This window comes from Muntiacus reevesi, unplaced genomic scaffold (genome assembly GCF_963930625.1).
Source record: "Muntiacus reevesi unplaced genomic scaffold, mMunRee1.1 SCAFFOLD_116, whole genome shotgun sequence".
Classification (NCBI taxonomy): domain Eukaryota; kingdom Metazoa; phylum Chordata; class Mammalia; order Artiodactyla; family Cervidae; genus Muntiacus; species Muntiacus reevesi.
Window position 1 is genome coordinate 147,997 of NW_027077980.1, and position 10,739 is coordinate 158,735.

The 10,739-nt window shown below is 40.7% G+C and overlaps 1 long non-coding RNA gene across 1 annotated transcript; it reads left to right on the forward strand.

Moving 5' to 3' along the window:
• The first annotated feature begins 260 nt into the window (after nucleotides 1–260).
• Nucleotides 261–8,362, forward strand: LOC136155309 (uncharacterized). The gene is made up of 2 exons (XR_010660770.1): nucleotides 261–562; nucleotides 7,016–8,362. It is a non-coding gene; the product is annotated as an uncharacterized lncRNA (long non-coding RNA).
• The last annotated feature ends 2,377 nt before the right edge of the window (nucleotides 8,363–10,739 follow it).

A 10,739-nucleotide genomic window follows, 5' to 3' on the forward strand; every position in this document is an offset into this window, starting at 1 on the left:
TGAGACAGTTGTTAATTGTTAGCCAGGAATACTAGGCAGAAGCTGCCTCACTGAAGCCGCAGAGTCTGTATGGGGTAAACTTCTTAGATAAACGCAACTGACAACTTTTGCAGTAAGATTAATTTTTGTATTAACAAGAATATAATTCTACTCTGTACTGTTTCCCTATGACCCTGTTACCTTTCAGTTAAGGTCACCATAAAAACGGAAAATAGGTTTACAATCACTTGACCTGCATAAAATGTTAATAGCCTCAAGGCCAGAAGATCATGTGCTAAAAATTTCTATAGCATTAGAAAGCAAAAAAATCCTGCTTTTCCTAAAATTCAAAATGATGTAATGCTAATCCTGTGAAATCATGAGTAAACATCTTGTACCTTAAAAACATTCTGTGAAAGGGTATAAAACCGGTTGTCAGAAAGTAAAACACAGACTTGGGCCTATCAAGGCTAGTCTCACGTCTCTCTCTCTCTCTCGCCGACGCCGTTCATCCTGAGGGTACCCACTGGATCATGTCGAGGCTGGATCCCGGCAAGTGGCACCACGAACAGGGAACCCGAAGGTAAGCCCCCCCCCCATTGTTCAGTTTTCAGGACGGCTAGGACCCCACTAGGGTGCTGCAGGGCCCCCTGCATAAGATAGGTAGGGTGAGGAAAGTGGGTAGGCTTTAGGTTTCTTCTTTAAAACCCTACTAGGGCGCTACAGGCCCCCCTACATAAGAAAGGTAGGGTAAGAAAAGTGGGTACGTTTCAGTTTCCTTCTTCTCTAAATTAAGCCTCTTCCTTTTTTCTCTTTTTTTCTTCTTCTAATTAGCAACAAAAATGGGTAACAGTGAGTTAAAAGAAAGACAACTTTTTATTGGAATCATAATGCAACTTCTTAACTACAGAGGAATTAAAGTTAAAAAGACCAGTGTTCAGTCCTTTTCCCCCTTTGTCCAAGAGCAATGTCCTTGTTTTCCAGAAGACAGCAGTTCTCCTGGGTTCCCTTACCCTCCTGCCCTCCACCCCGGTGCTCTTTCCAATGAGATCTCTTGCTTTCTCAGCACATGTGTCTCCTCCGACAATTCATTTATAAGAGCTCAGTTACGGGCCCTAGAAGGGGTCCCCTTCCTGCAACTGGTGGGAACTCTTCTTCCCTGAGACTGACATCCTGACCACTCAGGGTACTCAGAGGCCAGCTTGCCTGCCAATGGACCAGACCCAGCGGCCGCAACTGGGGCCCTTTTGTCCCTGGTCTCCTCCTGACACAGACAACTGGCCAGAGTGCCCCGACTAGTAAGGAACAAGAGACTTTATTGACCTCTTTCCCCTTCCCTCTCTCTGTCCTCTCCTTAGCCCTTCCTATCCCTCCCGTTTTTCTAATCCCCCAGTAATTTGGTCGAAGGGCCTCAGCTTGAGCTGAGGATTGGAGACTGATCACCTCCTCTTGGCAGAGAACTCGAATTCCGGTAGGGCCGAGTTCCAGTCCTCCCTTCTCTGGATGCCTGGGTACCTGCAGGTGGCAGGAGACGTCTGTAAGGCCACCCTTTTTGCCCCCCCCCCCCTTTTCCGCCTCCTCCTCCTTCTCCTTTCCTCCTTAAAATCTTTGAAGACATCTGAAGTTCTGTGTCTATCTAGAAGGTTTTCTGAGAGACTGTATTCTTGTATTTAAGGGAGTGTCTGATGAGGACTGCCAGGTTTATATGTGTGTGTTTTAACTCTGTGTTCTGTGTTGTGATTTATGATGGCTATTTTGCTTTTTGTTAGAACTTGATTTTCTTTCCCTGTGCCTTGAGACCAGGGAACACTTATCTAGACCATCTCTAACTCCTGAGACTGAGAGAAAAAGGGGAAAAGCCTTTAAAAATTTTTATTTATTTCAACTTTTTTATAAACTAGTAAATTTTATATTATAATATCTAATTCATCACCAAACTTAAAATATGAAGCTAGATCTCGCACTGTGTCTGTCTAAATATGTCTTGGTATATCTTTGTCTTTGGGTAGTATTTTTTAGGTTAATTTGTAAAAGAGCTCTATTTAATTGGCTTAAAAAAAAAGGTAAGTGCTTACAAATCAAATAATTCTAAATTAAACAATAAATTCCAGGTTCAGGTAAACTAAAAAATATTCAATATTAAATACCTGATATTAATGTTTGTTTGTTGACCTATCTAATATAGACATGTCTTAGAGTAATTAACATCTAGTAAAATATTTTCATTATGCCTAGGTTTATTATAAGTTAAATGTTGTTATACTGTAATATCTGTTACAAGTTTGTCAGCAAGGAAAGTACCTCAAGTAAGAAACTTAAAAAAAAAGAAGGTAAGTGAGATATGAGCTTTTAAACTTTATTAAGATTAAAAATATCTGTCTAAAACAGTTTCTCTAGGTTTTGGTAACCTAAATTTCTAAAGTTGTGCTAAACTAATAGCAGAAGTTTATTAAATAGCTTGGTCATTTCCAAATAAAATAAGATTCTGAAACATTCATTACTGAATATTAACTTACAGAGAAACTAAAGATTTTAGACTATTAATAAATAATGTTTGATGCCATCCTGAGATGTTCATTAGAAATTTTTTAGAAATTATCACTGGTATTTATGTTCACCAATCTATAGAGTGCTAATATAAAGGTAAATTCTTGGTTGCTTAAAGAAAGTAGGATGTGTGTGTTCAGTAAAAAAGGTATAAAAAATAGTTACATTTTACGAAGGGAAAAGAAAGTAAGTCTGACTTACAGGTGGCTGTTTCAGGATGGGAGAACAAAGTAATGGGTACAAAAAGTGTTAAGAAGGCTTGATGGAAAGTACACTCCAAGGGAAGAGTTTTGTGCATAAATACAAGTTTTCTTGAGACGTTGAACTGCCTTTGATAATGGATTTTAAGTTTCTTTACCTCTAAAGTGGTCTGTTCTATGTTTACCTTTAAAATCTTTTTTACTTTGGCTAAGTAAATATATTATTTCACAGTGATCTATATGATTCTACCTGACAGAGTACTATAAACCCTTTTGATATTTATTGACAAAACTGCCTAAATAACTTGACTTCTAGCTGACTTTGGGATGCTTCAGAGGGCCCCTGAGACATCCCAAAGAGCTATTAAACTACCTGAGTTCATTTGACCTGTTAAATTGCATGGGAATTACTGTTGGAGGAGTGATAAATCTTCAGGTTATATTGTATGGTTGATGTTACTTATATAGATATCCTAGAAATTATGTGAAATTCATGAAAATCTGATATGTCCTGGTAAAATATTGTCAGTTATAATTTTAGCTATCACGTTAAAGTGTTAGAAGTCACAGCAATGACCAGGCTACAATTTAATTAGATTTTAAACATGCCTTGTATGGTTTCACTCTCATGCCTTTTAAAAAAATACTGCTAGTTCTTCAAGATTTATAAAAAGACTTTTCTAAGATTAACTAAAACAATTTGTTTGTTTGCTATCCAGTAAATTGGTAACAGACTGGAATTTAGTCTACTCTCTATGTTAAGAGAAAAAAGTTTTCTTAGAATGAATCTTTCAATAAATAAGTGTTATTTAAGATTATGGTACATATAAAAGCTCATTCTGCTTCTACCAAAAATAACCCCTCACTGTTAGACTTGTGCTATCTTAATGTCTTAAAACTGACAACACCCCTGCTTACACTTCTAAACCTTTTCAAGCTTGAATATTGGGGCAACGACATTAAACCCATTCATACCCTTCGTCCCGTCACAGAACTCATCAGAGCAACCCCAAGCAGTGCAGGACTGGACCTCTGTTCCACCGTCACAACAATACTAACACCTGACTCCACCGCTGTGAAAGTTCCCACTGGTGTTCATGGCCCTTTGCCTAGAGAAACGATGGGACTATTAATAGGCAGGAGCCCCACATCCTTACATGGGATCACAGTGATTCCAGAAGTCATAGACTCAGACTATACTGGTGAAATTCAAATAATGGTGTCTCCCCCCACTAAGACTATTCAAATCTATAAAGGACAGAAAATAGCTCAGTTGCTGATGCTACCTTGTCATGCTGACACAAGAAAAGCAGCTTCAGCTGCCAAGTGTTGGGACAGGGGGTCTAATTCAAGTGATTATGCCTTTTGGGTTACACAAGTTACTCAAAAAAGACCTATGAAGACAATTCTAGTTAATGGTAAAAAGGTGACTGGCCTGCTAGACACGGGAGCAGACGTTTCCTGTATTGCGGGCAGTGACTGGCCCAGTGCTTGGCCAACTCAAACCACAGCTAATGAGTTGGTTGGCATTGGTAGAGCACCTTCAGTGACAAAGAGCTCACAAATTTTACTTTGGTATGTAGGTAAAGACTGCCAGGGACATTTTCAACCTTATGTAATTCCTTCATTGGGAGAGATATTTTTGCTCAGATGGGAGTTTTGCTGTATTGCCCAGATGAAGAGGTGGCTGCACAGATGTCGCAGATAAGTTATAATCCTTTTATGGGTCTGAGTAAAGATCAAGAGAGACAAATTGAGCCAGTTGTCCCAAAAATAAGAAGAGAGAGACAAGGCTTAAGATATCCAAATTTATAAGAGAGGCCATTGTTCTCGCTGCTGACCCCATAGTCTGGAAATCTCCTGATCCGGTGTGGGTGGAACAATGGCCCTTAAATTCAGAAAAACTTTCAGCAGCACGACAGTTAGTGAGAGAACAATTAAAGGCTGGACATATAGAGTCTTCAAATAGTCCATGGAACATGCCAGTTTTTGTAATAAAAAAAAAATCGGGGAAATGGAGACTCTTGCAAGATCTAAGAGCAATAAATGCCACTATGTAAGATATGGGAGCCTTACAGCCTGGCCTTCCCTCCCCTGTGGCTGTTCCCCAAGGCTACAATGTTATAGTGATTGATCTTCAAGATTGCTTCTTTACTATTCCCTTAGACCCTCAAGATAAAAAGAGATTTGCCTTTAGTCTTCCCTCAGAAAATTTTAGACAACCTCATCAGAGATTTCAATGGAAGGTTCTTCCCCAGGGTATGAAAAATAGTCCCACATTGTGTCAAAAGTTTGTGGACGCTGCCCTACAAGGTATCAGGGAGAAACATCGGGATGTCTATCTAGTCCACTATATGGATGATATATTGCTAGCACACCCGGATAGGGTTTATTTACAGTAAGTTTTGATTAAATTGCAAGAGACTTTGAATCGCTGGGGCCTAAAAGTGGCCCCTGAAAAAATCCAAGTGAATATGCCTATAACATATGTGAGAAGAATCCTAAATAATGAAACAGTTACTCATGTACCTTTGCAGCTTAGAAAAGATAATTTGGTTACTTTAGATGATTATCAAAAGTTGTTAGGGGATATAAATTGGATTCGGCCCTTTTTAAAGTTGACTACTTCTGATCTTAAGCCTTTCTTTGACATTCTTCAAGGGGATCCAGACCCCACCTCTGCTAGAATGCTGACACCTGCAGCCAGGGAAGCCTTAATGAAGGTAGAAGAAGCTTTAGATAAAAATTATATTAAGAGACTTGATTATAGTATGGCATGGCAATTTATAGTGTTGCCCACAGCTGTGGCCCCTACAGGGGTGCTTTGGCAAGAGGGTCCCCTAGAATGGTTGCATTTACCTGTCACGGCCAAAAAGGTTGTGGCCTGTTATCCAGGACTAGTGGCTACTTTAATAATTAAAGGGAGACATAGAAGCATTGAAATGTTTGGAAAAGAACCATCTGAAATCATAGTGCCTTATAATAAAGAGCAACTAAATGCCCTTCTATCATTAAATGAAGACTGGCCGATTGTCATTGGTAATTATCCAGGACAAATTTTACACCATTTACTTGCTAGTCCTTTATTAAATTTCCTCTCACGACATCCGGTGATATTTCAAGAAAGGTGTCAAGTTTCCCCTATCGAGGGGGCAATGTTGGTGTTTACAGATGGGTCTTCTAATGGAAAGGCTGCTATTGTCACCCAGACTTCAAAAAGGGTTTTAAATACTGGGGAAACATCAGCCCAGAAAGCAGAATTAACAGCCGTGATAGAGGTGTTCAAAGAGTTTTTAGACCAGGCTTTTAATTTATTTTCTGACTCACAGTATGTAGTTAGGTTGTTCCCTCAAATTGAAACGGCTGTTTTACCGGAAAATAAAACCACAATTTTTATATTGTTATCTACCCTTCAACAGCAAATTTGGAAAAGGTCAAAACAATTCTATGTTGGACATATAAGAGCTCATTCTAATTTACCTGGACCCCTCCATACGTTTAACCAAGAGGCAGATTTGCTAACCCGAACCATAGTGGCCAGTGATTTTGAAGATGCTAAAGCCTCACATGCTATGCATCATCAAAATGCAACTGCCCTTCAATACCAGTTCCACATTCCTAGGGAATCTGCACTCGAGATTGTTAGAACATGTCAACTTTGCCCTACTTCAGTTCCCGCTTTGCTTTTTGGGGTAAATCCCCGTGGCTTACTACCTAATGTGCTTTGGCAGATGGATGTAACACATGTTCCTTCTTTTGGAAAACTATCCTTTGTGTATGTTACTGTAGATACCTTCTCCCATGTCATTGTGGCTACTGCCAGAATGGGAGAAGCCTATAAAGATGTAGTTCAACATCTTTTTGCCTGTTTTTCCTATTTAGGAATGCCAAAATCAATTAAGACAGACAATGCTCCAGTTTATACATCTAAGTCCTTTAAAAATTTCTGTGCCCAATTCGGTATATCCCACTCTACAGGAATTCCTTACAATCCCCAGGGACAAGCAATTGTAGAAAGGGCACATCAGACACTTAAAACACAAATTTCTAAATTACAAGAAGGGCAGTTCAAATACAGTTCTCCACACCACGTTTTGCAGCACGCCCTCTTTGTGCTCAATAACCTTAACGCTGATCAAGCCGGTTTAACAGCTATGTTCCGTCACTGGAACCCAGAACAAAAAGATATGAAACCTTTAGTAAAGTGGAAAGACCTCCTTTCCGGACTATGGAAGGGACCTGATCCCTTGCTAACCAGTGGGCGAGGGTATGCTTGTATTTTCCCACAGGGTGCTGACTCGCCAATTTAGATCCCAGACAGACTGATTTGCCATGTCGAAGTCCCCCAGACCTCCGGTTCCCTCGCAGCCTCAGCCACAAAAGAGGAAGAGCACTCCTCTGCCCTCGCCTCGGTCACTCACCCGGGAAGTCCAGCAGACTTGGAAATGACCGGCAACAGAGATCCCGGAGGAACCAACGGCGGATCCACCCACTAAACAGATGTCATGGCTTTGCATGAAAGATGGCGCCCAACCTCCTACTCCTTCACGTCGCAGAAGACCACCAGGACGTCCTGCGCGGACAACTCAACAAGCCTCCATACCCACATGGGGACAAATTAAGTCACTCTGTCATCAAGCACAGGGAATAGCTTCCCTGCAGGGATCTTCAGCCTCTCCTGAAAGGGTTTTTATTGCTATGCTTGCTTTACTGTCTTCTCAGGCAAGTGCTACCTCCTCTACTTCAGAAAAATACTGGGCATATTTCCCTGGTCCCCTGACCTTCCAAGTAGTTACTTGGAACAGCGACCCTATACGGGTCAACACAGACCAGCCTCATCTCTTGGGAGGATCCTATAGTTCTTATGATAAAGATCATTATCCCATCAATTTTAACTATACTTTTAGGGGATTAACAGATGACCTTCCCCTTTGCTTTAACTTCCCCCATAGTCATACAAGTGATCTCATCACTCCCTCTAAGGAGGGACGTGTTGGAGCCTCCAAAACAATTCTGACAGATTCTCCAGCATCAAAATTTTCAGACAATACAGGAGATCGGCTGGTTTGGATATTACAGGCTCATATGCCTGGGGTCCTTGACCCCTATAAATCTTTGTTCCTTAATGCTCCACCAAAATATCCAAATTGTATTGATGTTGCTCCGTCAGATGTCATATGGAAAACTATAGACAACCGCCTGGGATACCCAGTATGGAAATCTTGTACTTATAATTCAAACATAGATTATAGAATACCGGGAGGTGGAAACTATTCGGTACAAGACTGGAGCAATCCAAATCCAAGTCAGAATCTAGGAGCTGTCAGTAGGCTTAGCAATTAAAATAATGATTCCCTCCCTTGGCCATTGGTGCCCAGCAGATGGCATTATAATCAATTTGTTCCCCCCATGTTGTCCTATACAACTAAGGGTAAAACTTTTTGACAGCCAGAAATTTGGAGAGCCCTTGCTGCCACCTCCATTGTTACTTTAACTCGACCAGAAAACAATTCCACCTATTCTGTGCTGGCTTGTTTACCCTCCCCTTAGGTTTTTTTGTTTACTAATGATTCAAAAAGACTTCATATACAAATGAATCATTCAGGTGGACCAAATATAGTCTACTGTGAACAATGCATGCTTTCATCCTGTTTAACCCCTCAATGTAATATTTGTTCTTTTGTGGTACTGCAACGTCCACCTTATCTTATGGTGCCTGTCAGAGTGAACGCCTATTGGTATGACAATTGTGGTTTAGCCGTTCTGCAACACCTACAAGATTTAATGTGTTCCCAATGGTTTGTAGGACTACTTATTCTAGGGATTTCAGCTTTGATAACAGCAATTACCTCTGTCACTGTGGCAGCGATATCCTTGACTCAACAAGTACATACCACTCAATATGTCAATGATATTTCAAAAAATGTTTCCTTAACTCTAGCTATGCAAGAGATTATAGATAGGAAATTAGAAGTAAAAATAGATGCCCTGGAAGAAGCAGTCATGCATATTGGAACTGAGTTACAGGCTTTAAGGGTAAAGTTAGCGTTATCCTGTCACGCTGATTATCGGTAGATCTGTGTAATGCCCCCCAAAAGTAAATGATATGGATTACAATGGAGAAAAGATTAAAAATCATATTTCGGGTATATGGAATAGCTCCAGCATTACTTTAGATCTTGGAGAGCTTCACGGTCAGATAAAAACATTAGAACATTCCCGCCTGGACTTTATTACTACAGGAGCTGCTAACGATATTTTTCACAACTTTTCTAACTTTATTACTGAAAAAAATATCCTATCAACTATTTTCAGTTATGCAGCTGTAGCAGCACTAGTTTTACTATTCATTATAATCCTTCCTTGCATCGTCAGAACTCTCCGGCAGAGCACTCAAAAGCTTGCGACTCAGATCCATCTGGCTGTCTTAAAAAGTAAAAAAAGGGCGAGATGCCGGGAGCCAACACATGAGACCCTACCCCTAAAAAGGCCATAGGGGAGAAAACCTGATGGGCAAGGCGAATCAGGTTTTCAGGGGTTTCGAAAAAGTCAGTTCACGAAACCCTACCCCTAACAAGGCCGTAAGGGAGATAACCTGACAGGCAAGGCGAATCAGGTTTTCAGGGGTTTCGAAAAAGTCAGCTCACGAAACCCTACCCCTAACAAGGCCGTAAGGGAGAAAACCTGACGGGCAAGACGAATCAGGTTTTCAGGGGATTTTGAAAAGGCTAGCTCACGAGATCCCACCCATGACAAGGTCACGAGGAGAAAGCCTGACAGGCAAGGCAGATCAGGTTTTCAGGAATTTTGAAAAGCTGCCCCCGGCTCTAACCTTAAAGATGATATCTGTCTTTCTGATGCCTGCCTCAATGAACTACTCCCTAATTTCTCTGACACAGACAGGAAGGCCTTCCCCAATCTCTTCCCAAATAAGAATCAATTTAGAACTTTAATCAATAAGTTTCCCAGGTGGTAGTTTTTTATGAGATTATTCAGGGTGAAAGGAGTGTTTTAATTCAAACACCTCTGCTGGTAGTTTTGTTAGCCAAATGCATTTATGCGCTTGGTACTAATATGCATGATTGCTTATAATATCCTAATCATAAAATAGCATGAAGAACCTGATTCTATAAAAGCCCTAATAGACATAGAGCCCTTTTAAGGGGTAAAGGAGTCCTATTAGAAAACATAAGAAAATTATTCTATAGGTGGTTATTGGGTTGTGATTTGCTTGCTGTGTTTTGCTTGCTGTATTTTTGCCTTTAATGTGCTAAGGTTGTGTTATAAAAACCATTGTTAATATAGTTAAAGATCTAGACAAATAAGAACTTAGCCCTAGTGTGGTACCAATGAGACGGTTGTTAATTGTCAGTCAGGAGTACTAGGGCAGAAGCTGCCTCACTGAAGCCGCAGAGTCTGTAAGGGGTAAACTTCTTAGATAAACGCAACTGACAACTTTTGCACTAAGATTAATTTTTGTATTAAGAAGAATATAATTCTACTCTGTACTGTTTCCCTATGACCCTGTTACCTTTCAGTTAAGGTCACCATAAAAACGGAAAATAGGTTTACAATCACTTGACCTGCATAAAATGTTAATAGCCTCAAGGCCAGAAGATCATGTGCTAAAAACTACTATAGAATTAGAAAGCAAAAAAATCCTGCTTTTCCTAAAAATCAAAATGATGTATGCTAATCCTGTGAAATCATGAGTAAACATCTTGTACCTTAAAAACGTTCTGTGAAAGGGTATAAACCCAGTTATCAGAAAGTAAAACACAGACTTGGGCCTATCAAGTCTAGTCTCACGTCTCTTTCTCTCTCGCCAACGCGGTTCATCCTGAGGTACCCCCTGGATCATGTCGAGGCTGGACCCCGGCAGCCTCTGTGTGAAGAGGCAGGGCCGACCTAGGGGCACAGTGGGCCTCTTGCTCTCCCTGCTGCCCTGAGGCTGCTGGGCCAAAGAGGCCTTGGGCATCGACCCCCTTCCTGGCCTCTTCCCTCTGACCAGGC